Genomic DNA, 18,515 nt, shown 5'->3' on the forward strand with positions numbered 1-18,515 from the left:
CTCCTCCTGCTTGGCTGGAAGCCAATGAAAAGTCCCCATCCTCTTTCAATATAATCATACCACATTTTCATTTAATCAGCCCTTGGATCAGCACAATTAAGATATTATCAGCATTTTCCAGCTCTCCATAGCTTCTCCTGGCTGCCAAAATTAAACATACACAAATAATGGCAAACTAACCCTAATTTTCCTTAGACTAAACCTTAATAATCACATTTTCAATAGGGTTTATTTTAGTGCTCTGATTTTTTTTTAAGACCCTTCTTTAGCATACACTACAGAATTTTAATATGATGATTATTTCTGATGAGTTGTTAACTAGAGCTGAAGTCACCAATCTAAACCCAGGAGGACTTGCTTTTCCAGTTCTTATTTACCCTTGGCGATGTAAATTTTATGCTTGTATTTTTTAAAATACTCAATCATATTACACAGTGAAATATTTAAACCACAAATTTACTTGAACATTAGTCATTTTATGAAGAGAATCTGTGCTCACTTTTGCACAAAATTATTTCACCAACAGATCAATTAAATTAAAACCCTTCTTCACCTGGGTGGAAAAATTAATATTTTCCATTGAGATTGCATAAAAGTTGTTTATTTCATTCATTCCTCCAAAAGTAAATCATAGTGCCAGAACTAATTTCACAATGACTCTAGCAGGATTTAACTTACTTCAATACAGTGTACTGTAATTAAGCAATATCAGATAAAGCCTATGAGAGCTTTTAAAAACATATTAACAAAATATATAATTAATTTAACTGAATAGCTTTTAATATAATGTGGTGGTGTCCTGCATGCTTTATTCGCTGTTCAGATCACATCACAGACCCTTTTGTTGCAACAAAAATGGTAGTGGATTTGGTTTCTTGCCCTTCCATTTTATTCTCAGTTCATTTGTTTCCACATAACATCAAAAATACAGCCAGCTCCCCTCCTTGTGAGGCTGCTTTAGTCAGCCACTTCGGTAACATAGCCATAGATAATATTACATACAAAGGGTCTAATTCTTCACTGTTTTGCTCTTGGTGTAATCCAATAGGAACAGTAGCATTTCACACACACACACACACATATATATTGCACTCCATGAGCAATTTATATCATGTTAATCCCAGGACTGAGTGATTGGTATAGGAGCTCATTCCCAGTCCGAGTCTTCCAACTAGTCTGCATAATCTGCTTTTCTAATTTGTTTGAGCATTCTGAGTCTCAGTATGCACATTTTATCTCAGGATCTAACTTTAAGTATGACCGGAAACAAGGCTACATTAACGTTCCTTGGATGGGTAGTATGGTTATCTACCCTTTGCCTGCATGATGGGGCTGATGCCTGGAAAAAAGCATATTAAAAATTCTGTTTGCAAACAAATTCTCTTGATCTTCTGCATGCTTGCAAAATACAGTAATTGTTCCTAATGCCAGAAAATCTTGCCACAATATTACCATTAACATATTGGACTTTTCTCTCTCTTTGGTGTATTGTAAGGATGCTTCACATAAAGCAAATGGAGCGCTGTCCTTCCTGTTTTAACTCATGGAGAATGGATTCTGAAGTTTCAAAAGGTGGTTGAGATCCTCCAACATCCCTAAGTACTGTCACATTCTTTGCTACAAAGACTGCAGTGCATGGAAAGTTCACTTGCTTTTTTTTTTTTTTCCCCAGATCAGAGCTCTCAGCATTTGTCTTGCTTCATCAACAAAAGCTCCAACCTCAATCCTTTGTACTTCCTGTTTATGTTCACCTCTTCTACAGTTACCATACTACCCTTCTAAAAATATGCTAGAGTGTTGACCTTAATCACACAGTAGTAGCAATATAAGCAATAATGTTCTGAACTGTGATAATGTGCCATCTCCTCAGCAATAGGAGAGAAAACTAAAGGATGTGTGGGGCATAACAGGTACTTACTAGCTGGAAGAGAGAAAGATGCAGCTTTGTACAAGTGGCCACTTTGGGTATGTCTACACAACTGCTGAAAGCAATAGACTAATGCTAGCATATCTTGGGCTAGTGCGCTAAAAACAGCTGTGTAGCTGTTGCATTGACTGCTTCCCTAGGCTTCAGAGCCTGAGCTCCAGTCCAAGCCATAACATCTACACTGTTACTTTGAAACAAGAAGGAGTCTGGTGGCACCTTAAAGACTAACAAATTTATTTGAGCATAAGCTTTCATGGGTAAAAACCCCACTTCTTCAGATGCATGGAGTGAAAATTACAGATGCAGATATAAATATACTGACACATGAAGAGAAGGGAGTTACCTCACAAGTGGAGAACCAGTGTTGACAGGTGTCAATTCCAGGAGAGGCAAAGCTGCTTTTATAATGAGCCAGCCACTCCCAGTCCCTATTCAAGCCCAAATTAATGGTGTTAAATTTGCAAATGAATTTTAGTTCTGCTGTTTCTCTTACAATACCCACCTGGGGAAGTGAGGAAACAGATTGATAGAGCGAGACAGGTACCTGGAAATCACCTACTACAGGACAGGCCCAACAAGGAAAATAACAGAACACCACTGGCTATCACGTACAGCCCCCAGCTAAACCCTCTCCAGCACATTATCAACGATCTACAACCTATCCTGGAAAACGATCCCTCACTCTCCCAGACCTTGGGAGGCAGGCCAATCCTCGCTTACAGACAGCCCCCCAACCTGAAGCAAATACTCACCAGCAACTACACACCATACCACAGAAACACTAACCCAGGTACCAATCCCTGTAGCAAACCTCGTTGCCTACTCTGTCCCCATATCTACTCTAGCGACAAGATCAGAGGACCCAACCACATCAGCCACACCATCAGAGACTCATTCACTTGCACGTCTACTAATGTTATATATGCCATCATGTGCCAGCAATGCCCCTCTGCCAGGGACATTGGCCAATCCCAGACAGTCCCTACGTAAAAGAATAAATGGACACAAATCGGACATCAGGAATGGTATCATACAAAAGCCAGTAAGAGAACACTTCAATCTTCCTGGACATTCTCTAACAGATTTAAAAGTAGCCATACTTGAACAAAAAAACTTCAGAAACAGACTTCAAAGAGAAACAGCAGAACTAAAATTCATTTGCAAATTTAACACCATTAATTTGGGCTTGAATAGGGACGGGGAGTGGCTGGCTCATTACAAAAGCAACTTTCCCTCTCCTGGAATTGACACCTCCTCATCAATTATTGGGAGTGGACCACATCCACCCTGATTGAATTGGCCCTGTCAACGCTGGTTCTCTACTTGTGAGGTAACTCCCTTCTCTTCATGTGTCAATATAATAATGCCTGCATATGTAATTTTCACTCCATGCATCTGAAGAAGTGGGGGTTTTACCCACGAAAGCTTATGCTCAAATACATATGTTGGTCTTTAAAGTGCCACCGGACTCCTTGTTTTTGTGGATACAGACTAACACGGCTACCCCCTGATACTGTTACTTTGAGTGAGCTAGCACGAGCCGCACCAGCACAAATCTGTGGGGCCAGACTGTGAGACTCGCTCGTGACAGCTGTGTAGACATACTCTTAAGAGCTACAGCTCCTTGGGCTCTGCCACATTTTAGTGTGCCAGCCCCAGAAGAGCTTCTGGTGGAGAAAAAAAAATCCTTGAAGGGGACAACCTTGCACTTGGGAGATACTAGGGATCAAGAAATCACCAGGAAGGGACTGCTTCTCTGTGTTGAACATCTCACTATTGTATCACATGGACCATTACGGTAGGATATTATATAATATTTGTATGATGTTAATATGTATTACATTGTGAACATAGGAATTGCCAGACTGGATCAGACTTTTAGTCCTTCTAGCTCAGTATCCTGTGTCCAACAGTGACCAGCACTAGTTGCTTCAGAGAAATGTGCAACAAACCTCACAGGAAGCAGATGGGTGGTAATCTGTCCCCATTAAGGTCTCACCCTAATGCCCAATAGTTAGAGACTGGGTTAAACCATGAAGCATGCAGCTTTATATCCACTCTAAAACTTTTTATTTAGCAAACTATTATAATTCTGGGTACTTTCATTTTTATATATGAAATCCCTCTTTGAATTTTGCTACTTATTTGGCCTTATTTATGTTAAAACTCTAGCACTTTTTCTTTTGAATATAAATGTCAAGCTGCGAATTTGCATTGTAGTCTTTAACTCCCTATCACATGCAGAAAATAAACATTTTGCACAGGTGGCCTGGTTTTCCAGCAAGGCCCTGTATCAATATAAAAGATCATGCCTTAGGTTTTCAGAGGTGCTCTGCACATCAAGTCATTAATTTAACCACTGCTTCCCAAAATAATTTAGCCCATCTTCCATTTTTTTGGTTTTCAGTTTCTCATACATCATATTTTGTTTGGTTGCTTCCACAAATGTCGCACATTAGCCATTCTCACAGGTAGTTTTCTCTGGCTGTAACAGCCACTTTCTGTGAATACTTTTTACCGTGTTCCTGCAGTAATTTACCATATTTTAAAAAAGGCATTAGAAGGGTTTGAGGCTTCCATACTCTATGCAGCAGTTTGTATACTAATATTTTTCATTGCCATGTAGCATATGAAGCTTATAATTAGTCAAATAATTTTTGCGGTCTGCTTGTTATAAACCATTCAATCTAAAGCAGTGGTCACCAGCTGGTCGATCATGATTGACTGGTCGATGCTAGAGGATCTCCCGATCGATCACAATCTCCGGCGGTGCAGCGGGGCTGCCGCTAAGGGAACATGGCCCTGGGGGCGGGGGGTGCAGGGGTCTCCCTCTGCACACTGCTTCTGCCTGCAAGCACCACCCCTGCAGCTCCCATTGGCCACGTGCCCCCTGCCCCCCTCAGGGGCCTCAGCAGTGTGTTGGCCCCTTCCAGGAGCAGTGTGGGGCTGGGATAGGCAGGGAGCCTGCCTTAGCCTTGCTACACCCGCCGCCGACCAGGAGCCGCCGGAGGTAAGTGCTGCCTGGAGGGAGGCCACACCCCAACCCCCAGCCCTGATCCCTGTCCTGGAGCCAGGACCCCATACCCCCTCCTGCATCCCAAACCCCACCCTGAGCCCCTTCCAAGACTCAGCACCCCATACTCCCTCCTGCACCCCAAACCCCACCCTAAGCCGCCTCCCAGAGTCAGCACCCCAAACCCCCTCCTGCACCCTAACCCCCAGCCCTGACCTCCCTCCCAGAGCCAGCACTCCAAACCCCCTCCTCTACTCCAACACTCTGCCTCAGCCTGGAGCTCCCTCCCAGAGCCAGCACCCCGTACCCCCTCCACAACCCCAACCGCCTACCCCAGCCCTGACTCCCTCCCAGAGCCAGCACCCCATACCCGCTCCTGCATCCCAAGGCCCACCCTTAGCCCCCTCCCAGAGCCAGCATCTGAAACTTCCTCCTGCACCCCAGCCCTGAGCCCCCTCCCAGAGCCAGCACTCCAACACTCTGCCCCAGCTTGGAGCCCCTTCTGCATGCAAACTCCCACCTAGAGCTTCCACCCCTCACTCCCTCCTGCACCCCAACCCCTAGGCTCAGCCCAGAGCTCAGCCCAGAGCCCCCTCCCACACTGCGAATGCCTTGGCCCCAGCCCAGAGCCTGAACCCCAACCTGCTATCCCAACCGGGTGAAAATGAGTGAGGGTGGAGGAGAGTGAGCGACGGAGAGGGGGGGATGGAGTGAGCAGAGCAGGGCTTTGAGGAAGGGGCGGGGCCTCGGGAAAGGGTAGATCCTGAGTTGCCCTTAGATTCAAAAAGTGATCTTGGCCATAAAAAGGTTGGAGATCATAGATCTAAAGGTTCAACCATATCCCAAGAGCCCTCATCTGACTTTGATGGTATTATTGCAGGGATGAATTTGGCCTAAGAACTCTGCCTCTCCTATCCCAATATGGTATTAAGAATACTGAAGTGGGGCTGTGATTCAGAGACAGCTTTGTTGTACTAATACAGTACCATCGGTGTGTTACTCAACACTGCTCTGCACAAAACTTACACCATGAAATAGCTATTCAGTTAATCTTTCTGGACACTGTAAGCACCATTTGGTACCTTACCAAACAAATGTACCAAATGAGCAATCCTTAAGTCATTTTCTTTCAGTGTTAAAATGATCCATAATTATGAGTCAAACAAAAATGTAAGATCTCACTAAGACAAATGAAATTCATGAAATTTGAAAACATTGCTTGGACTGTAGAGGCAGTAAAGAAAATTAATACCATAGTAGTCTAAAATCAAGCTGAACATGATAGATTAGGAAAGCAATAGAATAAAAATGTATTAATGAAAGAACATTTTCTGGAATGCATATACAGTGAGACTTGTCTAGAGTAACAAAAATTGATTGCTACCTGATGATGGTCTTCTAATACAGATGCAGCAGAATTTACTTTTTACATTTGGACGAGTCTCCTACTACGAGAAGTTGCCTAATATTTCTTGGGCCAGTTTCACTGTAAGTTGAAACAAAGGGCATAGATTATTCTCCATTACATTGCAAACCCCCAAAATCTGACTATTTTGGGAAAAAAAAGTTATATGGCTCTGATCCTGCTTCCAATAAATTTTGACAGCAAAACTCCCACTGACTACTACAATAAGCAAGAATCGCACTTCAATATGTTTGTGAGAACTTCTTCCTATAATGCTAAGATTAATGGAATTCTGAAAGATGATTCAATCAATGTAATAGACCATAGTAGACAGAATTCCCTAGAATTCTTCTGAACATACTAATGGAAGTTATATCAACCATTACACAATCTATAACCTCATAAGATGCAGCCAGAGGACATAAGATCCTGCAATCCAGTCCTCAATCTCCAAAAAATATCCTGCACTTCATTTATCACTTATTCATTTACCACTTAAAATATTCTACTTGCCCATTTATTAGCCTTAAGTTTGATACATTTAAATCTTTTTTTAAACAGATCAATATATTTAAATTTTTGTAGAGGAATAACTTTTTTTTCTAAAGAAAGTATCTCTCTGCCTGCTTAACCTCAACTAGGCTGAGGTCATTAAATTTCCAAAACTAGTCATTCCCACACTTGTAAGTGCTTTAGTTTTATGAATGATGGGATAGACAAAGCACAATATTGCCACTTAGAAATCTTAAAATCTATCCACACTAAAAGGTAGGGCTTTAATTCTCTTTGGAGATGAGGAAAAGTTAAATACACATTTACAAATAGTTTTTTAAAAAGAGTTACAAAATCATTAATAGATGTTATGAGCATGCTACAGACATGAGTAATATGTGGGATAGGTATTTATCAGCACATCAGTAGATGGTGTTACAGCCATCTGATTTATATACCATTTATAAGCAGGGTGGATAAAAATCAATGATTTAAAAAAAAATTAAAAAATCAGATTTTTTGATAAAATGCTTTTTGAGGAAAAAAACCTATCTAAGGATAGTTTTAATTAAGATACATTATAGCTCAAAGATGGCTCATCATGGAATAGGGATTATAAATTCTAATTCTATAGTATGAGAATATATTCATGTAATATTTAGGAAAAGTTTTGTAAATGAGTTCCAATTGTTCATGGATTAGGGACCCAATTTTATGGAGTTCCAGGGGCTTCTGTATAGATTATTTAGGTTAATCTTTCTAGCTACCCAATGGGACTCAGTGCTGAGTTTAGAAGATACCATCAGAGATGCTTAGTTTTACAGTTCTCAAACTGTAGATTTGTGTCTCCAGAGATAACATGTTGTTAACAGCAAAAATGTTTTTAAACAAACAAACAAATAAATAAATATATAGAGGTGAGAAATAACAGACCTCAACCCTATTGTCCCTCTGAAAATTTGTGTTCACAGAGTCAATCCCTTACCTCTTTCTAAAAGTGCAAAGTTTCAAAAAGTTCAATGAATAGAAGATTGTTGGGGGCAGAATAGATCTGGACAAGAAGTCTGGAGCTAAATGTGAGAAGGGAGGACAGGCAGTAGAAACAAAAATGAAACTGTTTGAGCAACACATTCTAGAAGTCTTGAGGTCTTTCTGAGTGTAGCCTTCATTGATTTGAGATCTACCATACCATTCTCTCATTAGAAGGGAAAACCTATAATAGCAGCAGGCTGTAAAAGATTCCCAGTTTGGGAATATTTTAATGAAGTTCCTCTACCTGTGGGTAAGACAGGCATTCGTGCAAAATGCAAACAGTGCAACAAAGAAATGCAAGGCCTGTTCGCCCGAATGAAACAACATCATGAGAGGCGTTCCTTCTTGGGACAAAGCTGCTTTGAAGATGATGAAAGGAACATGTCTGAACATGCAGGATCTTCAGGTTGGTAAACTTTTTTTATTTCATACTTTTCCTAAAGGACTGTCTGTCTTCCTTCTGGACTATTCTTGAATTCTCATGTTTGAGCAAAAAATATAGTTGTTACCCTACGGTACTATCATTTTAGATGCAGTTGTAATAAAAAATAAATAGCTGAAATAGGCAGATTTTCCTTTTACAATTTCACCTTTAAAGTAGTACTGAGTGTCAGTGAATGCAATGAGTAATAGTAAATGGGCAGTATGGTAATAATAATTAAATAACTGCATTGACTTATTTTGTTTCGGAGAATCCATCCTTAACATAGAGGATTCTCAAGACTATCCGCCTTCAACATCACCATCATTTGTACAGTTTCAGAGTTATCTGTCAATGATACTGTTTCAGTCACATCATGTATTTCACATAGCCACAGTATATCACCTGTAGCAAAAAGAAAAAAAAATCTCCATCATCCAGAAACAACCATAGATAAATTTGTGATAAGAACTAGCAGATTACAAAAAGAGGTAATTGATGAAAAAATTGCCCGTTTGTTTTTGCAACAAACTCTCCTTTCCACATGATTGAGAACCCACACTGCATTAACATGGTACAGTCATTAAGACAAGGATACAGTCCACCCAACAGAGTAGATGTCTCAGGCAAATTGCTGGATGAAGTGTATGAAAGAGAAATTGAGCAGTGTGCAAAAGGTCTAGAGGGTAAAATTGTTAACCTGAGTCTTGATGGGTGGAGCAATGTCCACAATAATCCTGTTGTATGTGCTTGTGTGACAACAGAAGAAGGGAATGTCTTCTTTACAGAAACAATTGATACATCAGGAAATGCACACACAGCAGAATACTTACAAGAAGTAGCAGTAAAAGCTATAACAAACTGTGAAAAAAAATTCAAATGTCTAGTATGCAGCTTGGTCACAGACAATACTGCAAATGTATCCAAGATGAGAAGAAATTATTTAGAAGAGAGTCCCAAGCTAATAACATACGGTTGCAGTGCTCATTTGATGCACCTCCTAGCCAAAGCCTTCAGTGTTCCAGAAATAAAGGCTAAAGTTGTTGAAATTGCAAAATAATTCCAGTCATAAATATAAAGGGAAGGGTAACCACCTTTCTGTATACAGTGCTATAAAATGCCTCCTGGCCAGAGGCAACATCCTGTTACCTGTAAAGGGTTAAGAAGCTCAGCTAACCTGGCTGGCACCTGACCCAAAGGACCAATAAGGGAACAAGATAATTTCAAATCTGGTGGGGTGTGGGGGAGGGGGGGAGAAAGGCTTTTGTTTGTGCTCTTTGTTTACGTGTTTGTTCTCTCTTGGGACTGAGAGAGGCCAGACAAAAATCCATCTTCTCCAACCCATCCTAATCCAAGTCTCCAATATTGTAACCAGTATAGGTAAGCCAGGCAAGGCGGATTAGTTTCTTTTGTTTTATGTGAATTTTCCCTGTGTTAAGAGGGAGGTTTATTCCTGTTTTCTGTAACTTTAAGGTTTTGCCCAGAGGGGGATCCTCTGTGTTTTGAATCTGATTACCCTGTAAAGTATTTTCCATCCTGATTTTACAGAGGTGATTCTTTTACCTTTTCTTTAATTAAAATTCTTCTTTTAAGAACCTGATTGATTTTTCATTGTTCTTAAGATCCAAGGGTTTGGGTCTGTGTTCACCTGTACAAATTGGTGAGGATTATTATCAAGCCTTCCCCAGGAAATGGGGTATAGGGCTTGGGGACATATTTTGGGGAAAGACTTCTCCAAGTGGTCTCTTTCCCTGTTCTTTGTTTAAAATGCTTGGTGGCAGCAGCATACGGTTCAAGGACAAGGCAAAGTTTGTACCTTGGGGAAGTTTTTAACCTAAGCTGGTAAGAATAATCTTAGGGGGTCTTTCATGCAGGTCCCCACATCTGTACCCTAGAGTTCATAGTGGGGAAGGAACCCTGACACTTCCGTAACAACCACTTTGCAATAGCTGCTCTGAAAAAAGTGGGAGGAACCAAGCTAACTCTCCTACAAGACATGCGATGGAACTCAGTAGTGGACTGTTTTGAGCACTATATCAAGAACTGGCCTACTCAGATGATAGTTCGTGAACAAAATCATGAAAAAATTGGGCTTAAGAGAAATGTTGAACACATGCTGAGTACCCTGAAGCCTATTTCTGTAGCCTGGAACAAAATGCAGGGAAATAGCTGTTTTGTTGCTGATGCTGTTGAAATTTGGAAGGAACTGAGTGAGATCTTAAAAAGAGAAATATGCAATGACAGAGTTAAATTACAAGCATTAAAAAAGCGAATGGGACAAGCACTATCTCCAGCTCATTTTCTTGCAGATATTCTCAATATTCGGTACCAGGGTCAAACCTTAACTGCTGAAGAAGAGGAGTTGGCTATGACATGGACATCCAGCAATCATCCCTCCACAATGCCAACTATAGTAAACTTCAGAGCTAAGGGGGAACCATACAAGAAATATATGTTTGCTGATGATGTTTTAAAGACAGTCACACCAGTGAACTGGTGGAAGTCACTTAAGCACTTGGATTCAGAGACTGTTGAAGTGATAATCTCACTCTTAACAGCAGTAGCTTCTTCTGCCAGTGTAGAAAGAATATTTTCTTCCTTTGAACTAATTCATTCCAAACTGAGAAAGCGTTTGGGACCTGAAAAAGCAGGAAAGCTTGTTTTTCTTTTCCAGATTATGAACAAACAGGAAAATGAAGGTGAAGATGACTGAGTTAGCTGCAGAAGCCAATATTTGAAGTTTCTCATGTTGACCTGGCTGACGTAGTTGATTTAATTTTTTTTTTTAATTTTCATTTAACTATTTTAGTTAAAAACAATTTTAACAAAAAAAACCCTGATTTTAAAAAACTTTAATGTTTAACTAAATTCAAAAATTCATATGCTTGTTTTGCTAAAATATTATGTTTGCTGTTGAAGAAAAAAATCCAGAATACATAATGTTGTTTTAGTTAAATAAAAGAATTTAAATGTCTGTCTGGTGATGTTCTCCTCCTAATACAGCATGGCAAGAAAATCCTCCAAATATTAATGATTAATGTGTTGCATTTGAGATAGTTCACTTCCCAACGACTTCATAAATATCTGCTTCAATTACCTGTGGTAAATGAAATAACCAAATAATCATTCATTTTCTTATATAGCTGTAAAACTAATCGAAAAGTTTTCAAAATAAATCACTTTAAAAATGTATAGTTTGTACCTTCTAAAAATGAAACCTACATCTATCTCTGAGTTGTGAAGAATATATATTAAGGTTATAACAACCAACAAGAATGCACTTTTATGTGGAAATCCATGATTAAATCGAGTCTTCCTGACTAGTGATTTAAATTATGATTTAAATTTGATTTAAATCAAATCCACCCTGTTTATAAGCAAACTACTGACTGCCGGAGTCTATAATAATTTATTACACTTGATTAAACACTTAAGACATCTGTTAATCATTTATTAATCCTGTATAAGACATTTATAGATAAAAAGAAAAGGAGTACTTGTGGCACCTTAGAGACTAACCAATTTATTTGAGCATAAGTTTTCGTGAGCTACAGCTCACTTCATCTGATGCATAAAAGTGGAAAATGCAGTGGGGATGTTTTTATACACACAGACCATGAAAAAATGGGTGTTTATCACTTCAAAAGGTTTTCTCCCAACACCCCAATCTCCTGCTGGTAATAGCTTATCTAAACTGATCACTCTCCTTACAATGTGTATGATAATCAAGGTGGGCCATTTCCAGCACAAATCCAGGGTTTAACAAGAACGTCTGAGGAACGGGGGAGGTGGGGGAAGGGGGTAGGAGAAAACAAGGGGTAATAGGTTACCTTGCATAATGACTTAGCCACTCCCAGTCTCTATTCAAGCCTAAGTTAATTGTATCCAATTTGCAAATGAATTCCAATTCAGCAGTCTCTCGCTGGACTCTGGTTTTGAAGTTTTTCTGTTGTAATATCGCAACTTTCATGTCTGTAATCGCGTGACCAGAGAGATTGAAGTGTTCTCCGACTGGTTTATGAATGTTATAATTCTTGACATCTGATTTGTGTCCATTTATTCTTTTACGTAGAGACTGTCCAGTTTGACCAATGTACATGGCAGAGGGGCATTGCTGGCACATGATGGCATATATCACAATGGTAGATGTGCAGGTGAACGAGCCTCTGATAGTGTGGCTGATGTTATTAGGCCCTGTGATGGTGTCCCCTGAATAGATATGTGGGCACAGTTGGCAACGGGCATCCAGCTTTCACCCAGACTACACCACACGGTCCATTGTCTACAGCCAAGCTCTACGATACAACCGCATTTGCTCCAACCCCTCAGACAGAGACAGACACTTACAAGATCTCTATCAAGAATTCTTACAACTACAACACCCACCTGCTGAAGTGAAGAAACAGATTGATAGAGCCAGAAGAGTACCCAGAAGTCACCTACTACAGGACAGGCCCAACAAAGAAAATAACAGAATGCCACTAGCCATCACCTTCAGCCCCCAACTAAAACCTCTCCAACGCATCATCAAGGATCTACAACCTATCCTGAAGGACGACCCATCACTCTCACAAATCTTGGGAGACAGGCCAGTCCTTGCCTACAGACAGCCCCCCAACCTGAAGCAAATACTCACCAGCAACTAGATACCACACAACAGAACCACTAACCCAGGAACCTATCCTTGCAACAAAGCCTGCTGCCAACTGTGCCCACATATCTATTCAGGGGACACCATTACAAGGCCTAATAACATCAGCCACACTATCAGAGACTTGTTCACCTGCACATCTGCCAATGTGATATATGCCATCATGTGCCAGCAATGCCCCTCTGCCATGTACATTGGTCAAACTGGACAGTCTCTACATAAAAGAAAAAATGGACACAAATCAGATGTCAAGAATTATAACATTCATAAACCAGTCGGAGAACACTTCAATCTCTCTGGTCACGCAATTACAGACATGAAAGTTGCGATATTACAACAAAAAAACTTCAAAACCAGAGTCCAGCGAGAGACTGCTGAATTGGAATTCATTTGCAAATTGGATACAATTAACTTAGGCTTGAATAGAGACTGGGAGTGGCTAAGTCATTATGCAAGGTAACCTATTTCCCCTTGTTTTCTCCTACCCCCTTCCCCTGCCCCCCACCCTCAGATGTTCTTGTTAAACCCTGGATTTGTGCTGGAAATGGCCCACCTTGATTACCATACACATTGTAAGGAGAGTGATCACTTCAGATAAGCTTTTACCAGCAGGAGAGTGGGGTGGGGGGAGAGAAAACCTGGATTTGTGCTGGAAATGGCCCACCTTGATTATCATACACATTGTAAGGAGAGTGATCACTTTAGATAAGCTATTACCAGCAGGAGAGTGGGGTGGGGGGAGAGAAAACCTGGATTTGTGCTGGAAATGGCCCACCTTGATTATCATACACATTGTAAGGAGAGTGATCACTTTAGATAAGCTATTACCAGCAGGAGAGTGGGGTGGGAGGAGAAAACCTTTTGAAGTGATAAACACCCATTTTTTCATGGTCTGTGTGTATAAAAACATCCCCACTGCTTTTTCCACTTTTATGCATCAGATGAAGTGAGCTGTAGCTCACGAAAGCTTATGCTCAAATAAATTGGTTAGTCTCTAAGGTGCCACAAGTACTCCTTTTCTTTTTGCGAATACAGACTAACACGGCTGCTACTCTGAAACCTGCATTTATAGATGTTCATTAAATATAAAAGTGTGGTCAACTAATTCTTAGAAGATGCACCAATCACCATGGTATTTAGGCACAAACCACTACCTTAGTTTTGTGATCCACTCAAGCATAATCATATTCATCTACATAAGAAGTTTGTATCAGATATGGAAACTATATCAAATGAAATTAGCATTCAAAATAGAGTCAAGGGTGTGCAATAATGCTTATTTATCTCCTTCTCAGTACAGATGTCTGCACCATGTTAAACATTTGAGAAGACATTTCTAGCTTTTGACCAAGTTGTAAAACTCCTATCTATTAAAGACCCTGGGCAATCCCTTTGGAAAATTTCTAGTTGGGTAATTATATGGGCCCATATCCTAGCCACCTGTACAATGCCTGAGCAAACAGACCTTGTAAAGTGCAACGCTGTTGGTCAGGAGAGGTAGAATGCTGTCCTCAGGACATGAAACACCACATGTTGTAACAGTAGCTGTGGCTGCCACATCCCTCCTTCTCTTGCAGAGATTTTACATCAGTGGATCATCGTCCTGTAGCTAGTCTCTCTGTGGCCCATTTTCCCACTCCCAAGACTCTGCTCGGCCCTGGTGTGAAGAGTTGATGACCCACAGCACTTCTGTTTTATGTGCAGCAGATATGCACTCCCTGTCCCCCCATTTTTTCTCCATAGCCTTCCACTCTATACAGTGAAAACAGAGAGGTTCTTCTGCATTGTAAGTCTTCTATGCCTGCAGGACAGGGCAGGACTTATTCTATTTTACATTCCCATTTAAGTTCAACTGGGGAAGATCTCATTTCTCTAAAAACTTGCTGAGTAGTATTATTGGCGCAGTGTGACTGCTGAATTCCACTCCAGAGGTGGGTGTATTTCAGAATATAAAGTATATGGGGATTGTTCTCAATGACAAGCACTATATTAGTTATCTTCTGAGAATTTCACAAACTTTTAGGGTTTCTCTTTCAGCAGGTGGAGAAATATAGCCCCAGCAAAAAAAGTTTCAGAGGTGGTAGCCTGAAACCATAGCAAGTTCCCAAGTCTGGTCTTTGAAAGATATTTTCCATGGAAATGACCTTTCCTTCCCCAAGGGGAATGCCTGAGTGCCCCCATGTCTTACATTTCGTCAAAATACCAACTGCATGAGCATCCTCATACTGCACTATTTCTCTCTGAAATACTGGCACCAAGTCCTCTCTTTATGAGGAGGCTGTACCCACAGAAACATCAGCAGATGTTTGGAAACATGATTTCAGTTGAAAGTTGAAGTAAAAAAGTTTTGTGGCTGAGATTCAAGTCTCCTTTGAATCATGACCCCCTGTGTCTGTGGCTTTTATGGGTGTTTTATCTGGCTCTACTCCTACTTCAAGCCAGAGGATGTTGCAGCATTTCAAAGATGACTGGGACAGCTTATCCAATAATTTATTGAACTAAACAGGAAGAAATAAAATGTAATGTAAACATAATATTGTTTCTAGCCTATCTTAATTCTGTCTCAGTATCTGCAACTGGTTCCTGTGTGTGTGCAGAAGAGAGAATATGAGAGAGTCAACAGGAATTGTAGGACACTACATATTGTTCTACAAGGTGTGTCAGAATTTTAAACTTCTAGCTAAAGTTTAATGTGATGGAGTTGACTTTGGAAGAGGATGGGTGGGAATCTGTCCCTTTGTACAATCAGTAGAAAAAGAAACAAGTGGCAGATGGCCATTTATTCATTTAAAATAATCTAATAAATAAGGAAAGGCTGTACAACGTAGATTAAGTTGAACTATTCATTGAAAGATACCTTTAAAATTGTTAATTAAATTCTCACTAGCAACAACATGTGGAGTAATAGCCAACCACATTCATATATTTTCCAGCATGCTGTCACTTTATCTTACAGAGCAGGAGTTCATGTGTCTTCAAAACCAGGTGTGATCCCATGAGCAGGAGGGATCATATGACCCACCACAGAGGCTCCTGGGTGATTAGAGCCTCATTTCAATGAGAGCTCTCCATGAAGAGACCTTGAGGGAACCACCCTGAATGAACCAGATTTGAAAAACTGATCACGGAGATTTTAAATCTCTCAATGAAATACATTGCAAATTTCTTTGTTATAGGGGGGAGATTATTGGAAGTTACTCAGCTCCCAAACGAATGCATTTCCCTCTCAGTGAGCAAGATTTGGCATGTCTCATGAAGAAATGTTATTAGAAAAATAAAACAATCTATTTAAAAAAAATATTGAAAATATAACCTCAAGCATACTGATGGCGAAGAGCCTCAAGAAATTGGTTTGTTTTTACTATAACCCAAGCTTTTATTTCACATAGCTGTCTATCTACCCATCCTGGTATTTCTAGTGCATCCACCGCCATATTTGGGCACCAGATAACACAGTTGTATGAGAAACTTATTTTGATATTTCAGAAGAAATGGGGATGCATCAGAGAAATACAAGTAGTTTCAGACAATGGAAACAATTAGCACAAGTGGGAAGCAAACTGGAAAGCTACTGAGAAGCAACAGTGAGATTGTCAAGAAAGATGTACATTACACTGGACTGTGAAAGACATTGTCTAACAGAAGATGATACACACGATTAAAATTAAAGATCTACATTTATCCAGTCTTTTGCTTCTTTTTTCTTCACACAGGTCTTCAATTCACTGGACACACAAAAACTGCCACTGAAGCTGGGTGCGCAAGGAATATGGGATCTGGCATAAAAAATTTATGTATTGCTCATCTGTTAGTTTCACCCTAATAAGGAGCATCTCAAATTTTTGGCATTGCACCTTTTCAGTTCTTCTTCTGTGGACAAAGTTTGGGAAAGATTTAGTCACTGATCCTTTGTACAGGTTTAGGTGTAATTCCTTTATTAAATAAATTACTGAAAATACTATATTTATGATGGAAAAAGGCATTCTGAGAAGGTAGTTTTACAGCTAGGTTTGGCAATCATTCAGCAAAAGGATGAATAGTAAGTGACACAAAATATGCAGACCCAAGTGAACAATAGGTAAAGATATTTTGGTTATGGCGCCATCTACAGCTCATGTACAATATTACACAACTGAAGAAAATACTTAGTATTAAGGCTAGGTTTTTGTCAGGTTATTTTTAGTAAAAGTCAGGGACAGGTCATGGGCAATAAGCTGTGACCTGTCCCTGACTTTCACTAAAAATATCCCTGACAAAAGGGGTAGGTGGGTTCAGCACCCACTGCTGCTGGGGCTCCCGGGTCCCCCACCACTGGGCTGCATGGGACCTCCAAGGTCCCCCTGCCTTCAGGGCTGGGCTATTGAGGGGTCCCTCGCCCCTGGGGCATGCCCTGACCCTGGCGCACTTCTCTACTCTAACTTTTTTTTTTTTTTTTTTTTACACTACAGGTACTAACTATCTATGAACTAAAGGACAGTCCAAACAGGGAAAGCTACAGCAGAAAGCTGGAGCACAGCAGTTCCGAAGCACCTTCACTGGCAGCAAGAAGGAACTGAGGGTGGGGGGAGCACACAGCACCCCTTATACCACGCCATGGTGGCGTCACTCCAGGGGTCACTAGGGGCACTCCCCTACGGGTACTGCTAAGGGAAAAACTTCCGGCACCAGTGCACGTGGCGAGCACACACACCTATTGTGACATGCACATGAGCAATCACTCGAAGAAGAACTTTTGGTACAAAGAGAAAATATCAAATGAGATCAAATAAGAAGCCAAACGTAAGATATGGTAATAGAAGAGTAAGACACCAGACGTTACTAGAGTAGTAAAATGTCAGTAGTACGCAGTGAGTGTGCTGGAACAGAGGAAGATACAAGTAGGGGCTGAAACAATAACTCATCCATTATTAGAAATTAGAGGGAAGGAAAAATTAAAATGAGGAATAGAAATTAATAGTGGAGTTTGGAAAATTCCCCATCATATTTTATCATAATTCTTTTTGTATTCCCAACATGTACTAAGAGTATCTGCCAACATCTTCCAGCAAAATAACAAATAATTTCCATAAACATGCAGAAATTTGTAGAAATGAAATGAGACTTTGTCTTGACTGGGGATTTGCCCCAATTACAGCTTTTAAAGAAACTGTACCAGCACAACACCTAGCATCGATGGGCAAAGCTGCTCTTCACACCAATGGAGTTTACCCTCAGGCTTTCAAAACCGGGATAAACCTAGTGGATCCAATTAATGCCTTTGGCTGCCTACATTGAGGATTGCACTGGTAAAGCTACACCCAGTGGTTAGAATCGGGCAAAAGCCCAGTTTAGATAAGGTCTTAGAGAGACATTGCGTGGGCTCCCAGCCCAGTGACAGGGGAGCTGTTGTGTGCTCTCCCTACTGGGATCCCCCCACACACATCAAGGGAAAGGAGCTAGAAACCTCCAGTCACCTGACTCCAGACACTACCCCCATCAATTAATGTGTCCACCCCCACACAAAGGCCCCACCCCAAGCTATCTGCTGCTCCCCTCAAATTAATCTGCCATTTCCACCCCCCCACACACAAAAGA

Source organism: Natator depressus, chromosome 8 (genome assembly GCF_965152275.1).
Source record: "Natator depressus isolate rNatDep1 chromosome 8, rNatDep2.hap1, whole genome shotgun sequence".
NCBI classification, from domain to species: domain Eukaryota; kingdom Metazoa; phylum Chordata; order Testudines; family Cheloniidae; genus Natator; species Natator depressus.